General features: G+C 46.4%; 1 protein-coding gene across 4 annotated transcripts in view; it reads left to right on the top strand.

Moving 5' to 3' along the window:
- Window positions 1-6,493: 6,493 nt before the first annotated feature.
- Window positions 6,494-13,977, top strand: part of EPS8 (EGFR pathway substrate 8, signaling adaptor) — a 137,968-nt gene continuing 130,484 nt past the window's right edge. For 2 of the 4 annotated variants that reach the window (XR_014538751.1, XM_083572697.1), the window contains exon 1: window positions 6,494-6,993. The gene's annotated coding sequence lies outside the window, so the exon portion shown is untranslated. The remainder of the gene's footprint in view (window positions 6,994-13,977) is intronic. The other 2 variants (XR_014538752.1, XM_083572694.1) reach the window with 1 other exon arrangement.

Below are 13,977 nucleotides of genomic sequence, written 5' to 3'. Positions count from 1 at the left end.
TGCTACTATGAGCTGAATAAAGAGCATGAGATTCACACTTGACTCAGAGTATATTTCATTAATACAAAGTAACTATGTGGGCTGTTGAGAGGGAACAAGCTTGTTTTCTCCTGTTCTGGAGGCAAGGACATGACTCAAACCAATGGCTTCAAGTTTCAAGAAAGGAGATGCCAACCAAACAGGACGTTTCTGGCAGTAAAAGCTGTTGGGTGGCTCTCTCGGGAGGTTGTGGACTCTCCTTCCCTGGAGGTGTTAAAGCAGAGGTTGGATGGCCATCTGTCATGGATGTTTAGCTGAGTTTCTTACACTGACCCTTCCAAGTCTACAATTCTATAATTCTAAGCTGGTGTTAAAGGCAAAGCTACAGGAGCAGGATCAAAAGTTGGCAACCCTAGAAAGGAACAGGGTGGGGATGGTTAACACACTATTCATCCAAAATAGCCTGCCAGCCTGCGATGTTGCCAAAGCCAATGCTCCATTCATAGCTCTCATTTGTTCCTGGCTTGCCACCTGGGAGTCTGGGTATTGCCCCACAGGGGGCCGGATTTTGCATCAAGGCTGCCAGCTGCTGACTCGTCCTACTCCATCTCAAGCCCATCTAACTTTCTCAAATCCATACCCAGCATTTTGCATCCCACCTCGCCGCACACTGGCTCTCTAGAACATCGCCTTAATTAAAAAAAGAGGTGTCCATACATCACCTACAACAATTCACAGTGCGTTCAAAAACCTTTCCACAAAAAGATGGCTCTAATTAAGAGCCGGTCTTTAAATCCACATTTTAATCTGCGATTTGTGAATTAATCAACATCGCGCCAATTAATTAATTCAGTGTTAATTTAATGTACAACAGGGCGTTGGAAAGAGACAAATATACTAAATTATGGAAAGAGACACAGACCTGCATTACACGCTGAAGGAAAGCGGCTGATGAATAGAGCTGGAATAAGGTCAATACAATATAGTTAAACTCCCAGGCATGTACGAATGAGAATATAAGAGGCAGCAAATCGCTCTCCTGGAACATCAAGATGAGTAAATGTGAAGGTTTTATTTCCTGACTAATGTTATTGCCACTGCTGTGCAGTGAATCAATATACCTTTTGCAGAATCCCTAATATATTTTGAAATGTTCCCCTTCAGGGATGGAAATTCTCAGCCTGATGGCAAATGTCGTAAAAGTAGCTTTGGCAGGATAAACCACCTAGCTAAGGAAGCTATGGAGCAGAACCTCACTCCAGTTGTGTGCCTTGCTATGTTGCAGTTATCTGAAAGGGTCTCCATTGTGGAATCTGCACTGTGGCCGATGTCAACATGCAGCATCCTCAGGGTGAGTACCAGGGCCCACCGATGAAAACAGCCCTTGCCCATTTTAACGCGGAACATAGTACGACATATGAAAAAAGATCTGGGGGTCTTAGTGGACCGCAAGCTTAGCATGAGCCTATAGTGTGATGCTGCAGCAAAAAAAGCTAATGCTATTCCAGGTCACATCAGTGTCCAGATCAAAGAAAGCAATAGTCCTGCAGTATTCTGCCTGGCCTTTAATTTGAATTCAGCCTGATCTTTTTTTTCCCCTTCCCTCCCCTTCCCTCCCCCTCCCCTTTTATGAAGGTCACCCGCTCTGAGACCCCACAGCTAATTCTCCCCTGGCCTCCTCGCTGGCCCAAGTAGGACCAACTCAGCCAGCTAGCCCTGGGGATTATCTAATTGATTTTTTTATTTTATTGTCATTCATGTTTTTATCTTTTTATTTTATGCTGTTTTTATAATTAAGTGTTTTAAAGTGCTTTAAATTTGTTGTTAGCCGCCCTGAGCCTGGTTTTTGAACCGGGAAGGGTGGGATATAAATAAATAAAAATAATAATTATTATTATTATTATTATTATTATTATTATTATTATTATTCTGCCTTGGTCAGAATACTCACCTGGAGTACAGCTTCCTGCTTAGCTATAGTTCCTATGAAGGGGAGAATACTTCCAAGGCTAAGCCATATATGAGCAGCGTATCCACACGGTGAAGAAAGAAGCTGCACAACTTATCTACCTTCACCTCTGGCTCACCTTCTGTCTTCAAGAGAATCAAATTAGTTGAAAGAGGGGGGAACCACCCCATTTATTTGGAAGTGTTTTGAATTCCTCTACGAAGAGCCGTACCAGCTCTATAGTTATAACTAGAGGGGTTAATTGAAAACTGCTCTTGTCGTGTACAAGAGCCCAGCCAGAGCCCTCTTTCGATTGGGTGACTGTCACATTTAATGCATGTTATGCTCTTGCTGTTCACCTCCCTCCCCGCCTTGCAGACAGGAGAAAGCAATCTATTGTTCCTGGCTTGGTTTTAATCATCACAACTGTCACTCCAATATGATATCTCTACCGCTATGTATATCTAGATTCATTAAACAACAACAACAACACAGCAGCGGCAGGAAACTTAAAGGCAAATATAAATATTGGGAGAGAAAATAATCTGGATGCTTTAGAGTAGGGGCGAGGAATCTCATGCCCGCGGCAGCCTTCTAGGCCTCTTGGAGTGACCCTCAAACCGTACCACAGATCACACACTCCCTTGGCCAGACACCTCTTACTGGCTCTGCACACACTTTGGAACTCCCTGCTGATTGACCACAGCCAGGCACCTTTACTGTACTCTTTTTGGCAACTGCTGGAATCATGTTTGTTTAATTAGAAGAGTTTGGATTTGATATCCCGCTTTATCACTACCCGAAGGAGTCTCAAAGCGGCTAACAATCTCCTTTCCCTTCCTCCCCCACAACAAACACTCTGTGAGGTGAGTGAGGCTGAGAGACTTCAGAGAAGTGTGACTAGCCCAAGGTCACCCAGCAGCTGCATGTGGAGGAGTGGAGACGCGAACCTGGTTCCCCAGATTATGAGTCCACCGCTCTTAACCACTACACCACACTGGCCAATTCAGACAGGAAGAAACTGTTTCATCTTTTAACCTTTTTTCTGCTTCTTACTGTTAATTTTAATTATTTTTGTATGTTTTAAATACTTCCCGTGGTCCCCCCCCCCGCTGATAATATTATTGTTTTTGTAAACCACTTTGAGTTTTTGTTACAATCAAGCAGTCAATGAATGTTGTGAAATAAACGAATGAATAAATATATGTTTTTGCCTGGCTGGAAGGTGGCCTCGAACTCTGATAACGTCTCTTGTTTGCCTGGGTGGAGGACAGAGGGATGTCTGAGTGCCTGCAGAAACTAGCCTGCTCTGTAAAGGAAAATTTTATAGTCATTGCTCCACCCACTTTTACCTCTGGCCCCTCCCACCACCAGCATGTGGTCCCTAGGTGATGCTCAGAAAGTGGCCCTCAAGCTGAATGAGTTTCCTCCTGTCTGCTTTACGGCATGATCCTGTGCATGCTTATTTAGAGGTCAATCCCATTGAGCTCAGAGGAAATTAGGCTGCATTCCTATGCACGCCTACTTGGAAGCAAGTGCCACTGAATCCAACAGGACTTGCATCTAAGGAGACATGCATAGGGTTGTGCTGCAAAGCTTTGAGTCCATCTCCCATCAGCTCTGCTAGCTAATACGACCAACAGTGAGGAATGATGGGAATTGTAGTCCAGTAACATCTGGAAGGGCTAGGCATCGCCACTTTGAATGTGCAGGTCTGGTTTAGCTATATGCAGCAGTTTATGAAGCAACAGCAAAAGAACCTGTGGCAACATCTCAAGTAACAATGACCTGGTAGATCCAATGATTTATAGCAGGGGTGGGGAACCTGGCGCCCTCCAGATCCTGCTGAACTACAACTCCCATCGGTTCTAGAAAGCATGACCAATGGCTAAGGATGAGAGGTGGTGGACTCGCTTTCTCTGGAGGTTTTAAAGCAGAGGTTGGGTGGCCATCTGCCATGTATGGTCTAGTTGAGATTCCTGGGTTGGACTAGATGACCCTCGGGGTCCCTTCCAGCTCTACAATTCTATGATGGAAATAGGTAAAAAATAATAATAACTAAAATGGTGTTGGATTGGAAATAAGTGGTATTAGTAACAAAGTTAATAAGAATATGCAAAAATGAATTGATCATGGATGAAAATACTGAGTTATAAAATGTTAAGTTATAGAGATATGATAAATGAAAGAGGGTAAGGATTTGCTGATTTGATTATTTAAATGGGAATACAAGAAGGGGAGGTGTGAGGAAGTCAAAGAAACAAGCAAATGAGTTTTAAATTATGAAAAAGAATTGTTTTTAATTTTTTGTATCTTTTTTGTGTGTGTTTACTCTTATTTTTTTTTCTTGTTTTTGCTATTATGTGTTTTTGTATATCTGTTTTTTTGTAAAATCTTAATAAATATTCCTACAATTCTATGATGGGAGTTGTAGTCCAGAAACATCTGGAGGGCATCACGTTCCCCCACACCTGATTTTCAGGAAGCCGTACATTCCAACCATCACTTTGGAGCCCAATAAAATACGTTAGCTTTAAGTATATAAAGCAGCCCCTAAGGACTTTGGCTTTTATGACTATTTGTCAAAAGTCCTTATTCCACTCCCTCAGCAAATCACATGCTCTGAATGAATTGCTTTCAATGCAAGCTCTTCTTTTTTCCCCCATCCCAAGAGCATAATATCAGCCAGGCTGGATCAGGCCAAAGCCCAGTCAAGCCCAGTGTTCTAGCATGGAAATCCTGTGTCTGTATACTTAGAAGTAAATGTTCCCTGGGATTCATTCCCATGCAAGCATTCACTGGATTGTAGCAGCAATCTTAAGGTGAGATCAAAAGTCAGTCACACTCAGAGTAGACCCACTGCACCACACAAGGCAGAAAGGGGCAAGAAATGCCCTTTCCCTGCGCTACCTCCCAGGCTGGTGCAGTGAAGAGGCCTGGATCAGGGCCATTGCCATACATGACTGCAAAGGGGGCAAGTTGAGGACCCATCAACATCCCTCGTGTGAGGACTACCAGGCTAGATGGGGGAGGGGGACCATGGATACAGCCCCCCAAGCAGGATGCTGAGGTAGCCTCATGGTGCATGCTCTAGTTATCTCCCGCTGCAATGCGCTCTATGTGGGGCTACCTATGAAGGTGACCTGGAAACTACAACTAATCCAGAATGCAGCAGCTAGACTGGGGGCGGCCGCCAAGACCACATAACACCGGTCTTGAAAGACCTACATTGGCCCCCACTACGTTTCCGAGCACAATTCAAAGTGTTGGTGTTGACCTTTAAAGCCCTAAACAGCCTAGGCCTTGTATACCTGAAGGAGCATCTCCACCCCCATCGTTCTGCCCAGACGCTGAGGTCCAGCGCCGAGGGCCTTCTGGCGGTTCCCTCACTGCGAGAAGCAAAGCTACAGGGAACCAGGCAGAGGGCCTTCTCGGTAGTGGCTCCCGCCCTGTGGAACCCTCCCACCAGATGTCAAAGAGATAAACAACTACCTGACATTTAGAAGACATCTGAAGACAGCCTTGTTCAGGGAAGTTTTTAATGTGTGATATTTTAATGCATTTTTAATCTTTGTTGGAAGCCGCCCAGAGTGGCTGAGGAAACCCAGCCAGATGGGCCTGGTATAAATAATATATTATTATTATTATTATTATTATTATTATTATTATTATTATTTTCAAACCCAGCACCTTTCAGTGGATTCACCTGTCACAGGATTCGCAGAAGGGCTCATCTAGTCTGGCATCCTGTTCTCACAACAGCCAAGCAGATGCCTGCAGGAAACCTGCAAGCAGAATCCGACCATCAGAGCAGTCTCCCCTCTTGTGGTATCGGACAGTTGGTCTTGAGAAGCCCTTAGCAGCCCTCTCTGCCCAGAAATGGAAGCAAGAAGGCATTCCGAAGAAAGAAGAATGGCAGGCGAAATTAATAGACTATGCAGAATTGGACAAAATGACAGGAAGGATTCGAAACCTGCGGGACCAGAGATTTACAGAAGATTGGAAGAAGTATATGAATTATTTGAAGAGCAACTGTAATCAACAAATTACGCCAGTAGGACCACAAGAAGTTTTGTAAGGAGAAATATACGAAGTGTTACAAAGTAGAAAAAGATAGAGATATTGGTTATGAGTTTGAAATGTAACAGGGAAAATAAGAAATGCATACTAAGAGATTAGATTGGGAAATTTTCAGACAGGACTGATGGAAGTCAAAAAAATTGAATAAGATGTAAAAGTATGTTTAATTACTGTTGAAAATGATATGTTAAAAAAATAATAATTTTTTAATACAAAAACAATAGTAGTAGTAGTAATTTATTATTTATACCCCGCCCATCCGGCTGGGTTTCCCCAGCCACTCTGGGCGGCTCCCAACAGAATATTAAAAACACGATGAAACACAAAACATTAATAACTTCCTTAAACAGGGTTGCCTTCATGTTGGGGGGGGGGCGGATTTAAGATGGGGCGGGGGCAGAACCGAGCTATCTGCAACGCGATTGGTCAGTTAGTTAAATATTTTTATTTATTTACTTGATTTAGTGGGGGCAGCTGCCCCCCTTTGGCTACGCTCATGCTCCCCCCGCAATGGATCTTCTCAATTTTAAATCCAGCACTTTGCTAATGATCAGTAAGGGTAACTTTCTCTCCCTGGCGGCCGCCCTAATCCTCTTACTTAGTTCCACACACATGGATCCACATTTCTCAGCCGCGGCGGCGAGACCACGCGACGCGCATCCTGCACGTGTGAACGGCCGCGCCGCTTCCTCCCCCTCCCCGGGGTTTCGTCCACCAGCGAGCGAAGCCCGGGCCGTCCAGGAGAGGGCGCTGCGGCCCGCGCGAAGCCCCGAGCGCACCGAGCCGCCGAGGCAGAGGCGGGCACTTTGGAAGAGGCAGCGGGCCGTGCGGAGGGCGCTTCAGTCGGCGGCTCCTCTCTCGGCAGCCTCGCCGCTCTCCCCGCCTGTCGGCTCGGACGCCCTGCGCGGACCAGGCGGCTCTTGTCCTCCCTGGGAAGGAAGGGAGAGGAGAGACGGCTGGACGGAGGGGAAGGAACCAGCAGCGCGGTAAGAGGCGCACAAAAGGCGTCGGGGAAAGCGGGGGAAGGGTCCCTCCCCCCCACAATCCGGGGGGGCGGGGAGAGAGAGGCTGGAGGGGGGGTCGCCCCCAACCCCGCTGGGGCCCAGATCCACATTTCCCTGCTTTAATGCTCCCCGCTGGGCTTCGAGGGCGTGCGAAGAACAGCGTCGGGGCGGGGGGGCGCCGTCTGCTCTCCTGGAAGATTTTGGAGGGGGGGTGTCTCTTGGTGGGTTTCCCCTTTTTTCCAAAGGGGTGGGGAGAGGGGGGAAAGCTGGTGCCACACCCACGCCCCCCCCCGTCTATTTTCCGCCCTGGAGCTCCCGAGACCCGCGCCTTTGCTCCCTCTCTTTCTCCGCGTCCGCTGCTCGGGAAAAGCGTAACGTGTGAAATGGCCGCGCGTGTTTGTGAAAGATGGAAGGGGGCGCGGGTTCAGCAACAGGCGCTCCCGCCCGCCGCCGCCCTGTCCAGCCGAGACGTGCGCTGCTCCGCTCCCCTTCCCCTGTAACCTGAGCGCTCGCTCACTTACCACACCTGTGATCTATCTTGTCAGCTGGTTTTGTTTTTTGTATATATAAAAAACAACTGGGGAAGGATTGTAGTTGCTGGCTTTTTATTGCTTCCTGGAGTAGATAAATGTGCTCCTTGGAGGAAATCCCAGCTTCCTCCCCCGCCCCCAAGCATTTATATCTTTCCACGATTAGGCTGTGCAGTCCTGACCCCACTTACCTGAGAGCAAGCCCCGTTGAATGCAACAGGACCTCCTTGTGAGTAGGACTGCAGCTTTTAAACTCTGGGGATTGCATTGCCTTTTAACAGCAGCTAATGCTCCAGATTCTTCTCAGAATCAGGGAAGGGGCAGTAAAAACTGCCCCAAAGATGTATACCTCTGTGTGTTCGTTCTCAGCTGAGGCAGTGTGGTGTAGTGGTTAGAGCAACAGACAGGGAGGTTAGGCTTTAAATCCCCACTTGGCCAGTGTGACCTTGAGCCAGCTGCTATCTCTTGGCCTATCCTACCTTGCAGGGTTGTTGTAGTTGTTGTTGTTGTTGTTGTGTGTGTTTGTGTGAGTGAGTGGAGATACTGCCTGGAATTTCTTAGAGAATATTTATTTACATTTATATATAAATGTAATAGTAACTAACTAGCTATATTGCTACTTTTTCTGCCCCGCTCCTAATCGCAGGGAATGTCTTATTGTGCTGTGTACACACCATTTATTTCGAGCACTCGCTTCCTAAGAATCACCAGAACTGTGTTTTGTTAAGGGTGCTGGGAATCATCGCTCTGTTGGGGGGTAAACTACAGTTCCCAGAATTTTTGAGGGGGTGCACTTTAAATGCATGGTCACTCTTAACCACAATTAGCCACTGCCCATTTTGACTAAGGTGCATGACCTCCTGCATGACCCACTTTCAGCCCATGGTGAGCTCTCCATCTCTCTGTCTGTTTATTAATCTGCATTAGTGTTTGTGAGTACAAAACGGAGAGCAGTTGCTTATTCTGTCAAGGAAAAGCTCCAGGGAAACTTCTCCATAGCAGGCTGGATAAGTGATGGTTAGTTAGGACTTCTCTAGTGGATTCTTGCGTTCCAGTTTATGATGTGGTACCTGTTGGTTATCGGCCAGCTTAGCAACACTTAGTCACTGCCTCTTGAGCTGTAAGTAACAATACCCATGGGTAATTATTGTTAAATATACTGTGTAGGGCATCTTTTTACGATTGTGGTTTGCATCTGCTCGGTAGATATATAATAACAGGCAGCCCCACCAACTTCAGCCTTGAATTTTATCACAGAACATCAGATGTTAATGTGTGGCAATGTCAGAAGCAGGAGCCTGATGTTTTGCCATGGGTGGAACTGATGGATTTGTAGCAGGGAGTCTAAGCCAGGAAGGTAGACTCCCCAAAAAAAGATGATGGAGGGAGTTAATGCAGTATGCCAAATTGTTGTTCCTTGCAGGCTGTAGTTCAGTGTTTAGCACTCAGGCCAAAAGGTGAGTCATGCAAACATGTGACAAGAGTTCTGTCACATTCTTGAGCCTCCTATAGTATGCGTGAATTTTCTGATTTAAAAATAAATGGAAAGTTAACTTTCTAAGTATTTCTGCTCTTTGCCGTTGAACTAACACAAGCAAAAAGTTAAATCCTGGGACCACAAGGTGACAATAATTACCTAGGTAGGCAAGGACCTCCCTTCAGTTCCTCAGTTTGTGACTAAGAGTTTGCAAAATGGTTTGCAGTGATAGCCAACAAATACATGCTTGGAGTAGACCTATTGGAAACCACTGCGCTTACTCTAATGTTGGATATCACTCTTCGTGCACCAGCAAGCACTTTTTAATCGGGGCAGAACAAATGCAGAATAAAGGGACCGGTTTTGCTATGGACAGTTCACACAATTGTTGGCTTTTGTTGCCGTTGTTGAATTTGCTGGATGATTTTATCCATCTTTTTTGGGAGGGGTCAGATGAATGCATCTTACCGATGCTTCCACCTGTGACCTCCCATCTCAGCTTCTGTCTCTAGCACTTAAGGTGAAATGTTCCTGCTCTACTTAACAACTATGGTTGCTGCTACTTTGGCAGTTCAGCCTGAGCATCGCTGTAGCTTGCCTCCAAGGCTTAACTCTAGGTCACGGGTAGGCAAACTAAGGCCCGGGGGCCGGATCCAGCCCAATTGCCTTCTAAATCCGGCCTGTGGATGGTCCAGGAATCAGCGTGTTTTTACCTGAGTAGAATGTGTGCTTTTATTTAAAATGCATCTCTGGGTTATATGTGGGGCATAGGAATTCGTTCATTATTTTTTTTCAAAATATAGTCCGGCCCCCCACAAGGTCTGAGGGACAGTGGACTGGCCCCCTGCTGAAAAAGTTTGCTGACTCCTGCTCTAGGTGGTTCTGTAAAAGGCAGTTTCCATTTCTTTCTGGTAGAAATGTTAGGGTGCTTCCTCCAGACTGTCACTGGGGGGCTGAGCATGCTTGTTCTTGCCAAACTACGTTCGTGCAAACTCAGAAAGGTGCAAATCAGTCCATCGCGGGTGGAGCAGAGGCAGTCTGCACCGTCCTGGATTTGAGTACAGACCGCTTTTGCTTGGGCTGCATAACTTGTCCTGATGTCTTGTCCACACCTAAACCCCAAAGCAGAATCTGTCAGTTGCTTCAGCTGTCTTGCAAAGAGATCTCTTTTCCCTCGACCCACGAGAACGGGGCATTGCCAGTAGTACTGACTTCCTGTTTTTGGCATGTGTTTATACATCTTTAAAGTTTTGTTTTACCAGGTTTAGTGTTGTATCTCTGTTTTTGTGGCATCATTTTGTTGTGTTTGCGTTTCTTTCTTTTTGTACATTGCATAGAGATTTTCAAACAGGAATACGAGCGCATGCCACGGCTAGATACTTCGTAGCTTTTTATTTCTGATTACTTAAAACAGATGCTCGATTCCGTATTAAATGATGCCTTGGTTGAGTTAGCAATTGTACAGTGAACCCAGGGTCAGCCTTTGCTTCGGTATTGGGCTTGAGAATCAAAATTCCCACGTTTTCCTTGCTTGCTGCTGCTGGCAAAAGACCTCAGAGAAGTTACTTGATCTCCTTTTAAGAGGTGGAACGACTTTCTGGTTTCTCCAAGCTGAATGGAGACTTTTTGTATTGCTGGTTTCTAAAGCTCTTTCTCCAACTGTAGCAGAATCTCTCTTCTCAACCTGCCTGTGGCTGCCAGCCAGGAGGAAAATCATCCTGACACTTTTTGAACTGCAGCCCATTACAGGGAAGGGTCACACGCTCGACTCCATCTGAATCCTTCTGATCGGCAAGGGAATGTATGGTGTTAGCTCTCATCTCCTGGGTTTTGATTCCCTTAATATGGACATCCTGAATAGAACGTCTGTCTGGGCCAATTTCTTTACAGAGCTCAAACCTGGGCATGAAAACAATTTGCTACTGGATTCCCCTGTCCCCCAAACCCCCTTCATTTCCTGAGAGCCTGTTTAGCATTCAGCAAAATGGAGCAATAAAGCTTTTTCTGGGCTGTACACCAGACCCTCAAAATGTCCCTATTTTCCAGGCACAGCCCCAGATTTACAGAAGCAGCCCCAGTTTCTGATTTGACCCTGGAATGTCCCACTTTTCCTTAGAATGCCCTTGTTTTCATCAGAGAAATAGTGAAGCGTATGGTAGGACATCCCTATTTTCATCAGATAAATGTTGGACGGTATGGAGTTATGCGACCCCTGAGCCAAGGAAATAAGTAACTGTACAATCTTTGGAAGACATTTGAAAGCAGCCCTATACAGTCATACCTCATGTTACGTTTGCTTCAGGTTGAGCCTTTTCAGGTTGCGTCCCACGGCGACCCGGAAGTACCAGAAAGGGTTACTTCCGGGTTTCGCCGCTTGCGCATTCGCAGACACGCAAAATGACGTTGTGCATGCGCAGAAGCAGCAAATCGCAACCTGCAGACACGGGTTGCATTCATTTCAGGTTGCAAATGGGTGTCCGGAATGGATCCCGTTTGCAACCAGAGGTACCACTGTGCAGTGGTACCTTGGGTCTCAAACGGCTTAGTTGTCGAACAAATCGGCTCCCGAACACTGCAAACCTGGAAGTAAGTGTTCCGGTTTGTGAACGTTTTTCGGAAGCCAAACATCCAACACGGCTTCTGCTTGAGTGCAGGAAGCTCCTGCAGCCAATCAGAAGCTGTGCCTTGGTTTTTGAACAGTTTTGGGAGTCGAATGGACTCCCGGAACGGATTAAGTACGAGAACCAAGGTACCACTGTGTAGGGAGGTTTTTTTAAAATGTTCAGTGTTTTATTATGTTTTGATATATGTTGGAAGCCACCTAGTATAGCTGGGGCAACCCAGTCAGATGGGTGAGAAATAAATAAATAAAATAAATAAATAAATGGATGATAGGATAGGATAGGATAGGATATCCCTATTTTCATTGGAGAAATGTTGGAAGGTATGTGTACACTACAAGGTAGGCAAAGAGGTTTCAATGTTCCTTCCACGAGTGTCTCATGAAATATGGATGAACCATGTATTCCACCTTGAGCTCCTGGAAGAAAAGGGTGGGATATCAATGAAATAAACAAAAGTAAATAAATATCCGTTGAATTGCTGCTGATGACAAATTGCATCCCTTCTCCTGCCCAAATTTGCTTCTAAAACTGACACCCATGTCAACCTTCTTGGTACCAACTGCACAGCAGCCAAACAGATAGAAAAGTACGATACTAGCTGGTATCTCTTCAGCCACCGGACATCTACGTCAGCACTAGAAAAATGAGCTGCTTCTTCTTAAGTTGCATCTACTGTGGCTTCAGGAAAAGCTAAGATTGGGAAATGTCACAAGTCCAAACAAAATGCACCCATTCTCTAGCGCAGTGTTGGATGCTGTGAGATAACAGTGCCTGCCTTATCGAGACTTACACCTGGTCTGCTTGAAAAGTGCAGCATTTCTGGCACGGGTGCGATTGGAGCACCTATCGCTTTCACTTTGAGGAGAGGAAGTAGAGTTTTATCCCATCGTTTCTCAATAGCAGGCCAGAACAATGAGTGTTCCTGCTCTTGCAATGTCCGTAACAACTCTATCCCTGTTTAGCTAATCAGATCAGAGGATGCAGGGGGCAGTGTTTGTGTGCAGAATTGTACCTGTCCTCAACCTCTGCCTGTTGCTCAGCTCTCTCTGCTGATACTCTCTTTGCAAGGCACAGGAGAGTGTCTACATAGACATAGCTTGTCTGCACACAGGCCTGGTTTATCTATGACAGTGGTTTTCAAGCAGTGTGCCGTGGCACCCTGGGGTGCCTTGAATTATGGCCAGGGGTACCGTAGGCAACACTGGCCTCTGTCCCTCTTTCCTTCCTTCCCTCCCTCCCTCTGATGCCCTCTCACATCTCTGCCTCCCCAAGCCTTGCAGAGCTGTTTGTTGCAGCCGCCCTGGCCACAAGCTCCACAGGCGAATGATGCCTCTGGGACTGGTCAGCGGGTGCTGGTTGCCAGGAGCCAAGGCAACCTTGGAGCAAGCAAGCAGGTGGGTAAGGAAGCCCAGCCAGTCCACCAGCCCTTGCAGTTGGGAATGAACAGACAAGTCCCAGGCCCATGTGGGACGGCGTGAGGAGGGCAGTTGGGGGAGAGAGATCAGAGACTAGAGGCAGCGGCAGCAGCTGCCCAGAGGAGAGGAGGCATAGGTTAAGTTGCTGGGCTGGGTACCCGTCACACTAGCCTGTGGTTTAGTATTATGTGTGAATCCAGAGTGCGTATGGAAGAGCCAGTTATTGCAGAAGTGCAATCCCACTTCCCCCATTGAAAATTTCGGATTTGGTTGAAGGTGCAAGGTGATTCTTTTGTCTTACTTGGTGTGATGTGGTCGCTGGGATACATCTGTTGATGGCTGGGTGGAGAGACCTTTGCATGCAGAAGCAGATCTGGTGGCTGGGTATATATGGTGCTGCTGTTTTTTTGCATCTGGATCTTGAAGCCTGTGTGGAGTAGGTCCATTCTTCTCCTGCTCACTTCCCGTTTTGCTAGGTGTAGATCACTGCCACAAGCCTGTGTGTCCTGCTCACCCACACATTCAGAATGGTTTCCTCGTCAATGGATCTTGCAGAGAAAACAACATACCTTTCAAACAATGTGGCAAATTCTCTTCCACAGGGGCCTCTGCATGCAAGCAATATACATTCCTATGTGCCTGTATGCAGCCACCCCACTGGGTCCTGGGATTTCATTCTGCATTGCACTCTCATTTCTAAACGTATTTTGGCAGCTGTAAGAACTGTCAAATCTTGCTTCTTCTTTGTAATGGGAACCTGCCAATTTGCACGGAGCTGAATTCCGCATTCCTATAGACCTGGGGATGCCTGCTCATTATGCTCTTTGCTGCGGGACTTTTGGAGGATATGCAAAATAGATCAATGCGCCTTGGGAGCAACTTGTGCTCCCGCTTCATTGGAAACATTTATGCGTTGGCCA

The sequence above is a fragment of the Podarcis filfolensis genome, assembly GCF_964270895.1.
Source record: "Podarcis filfolensis genome assembly, chromosome: 10".
Lineage (NCBI taxonomy): Eukaryota > Metazoa > Chordata > Lepidosauria > Squamata > Lacertidae > Podarcis > Podarcis filfolensis.
The sequence above is the reverse complement of the archived record's forward strand: the minus strand, read 5'-3'. Positions and strand labels throughout refer to the sequence as shown.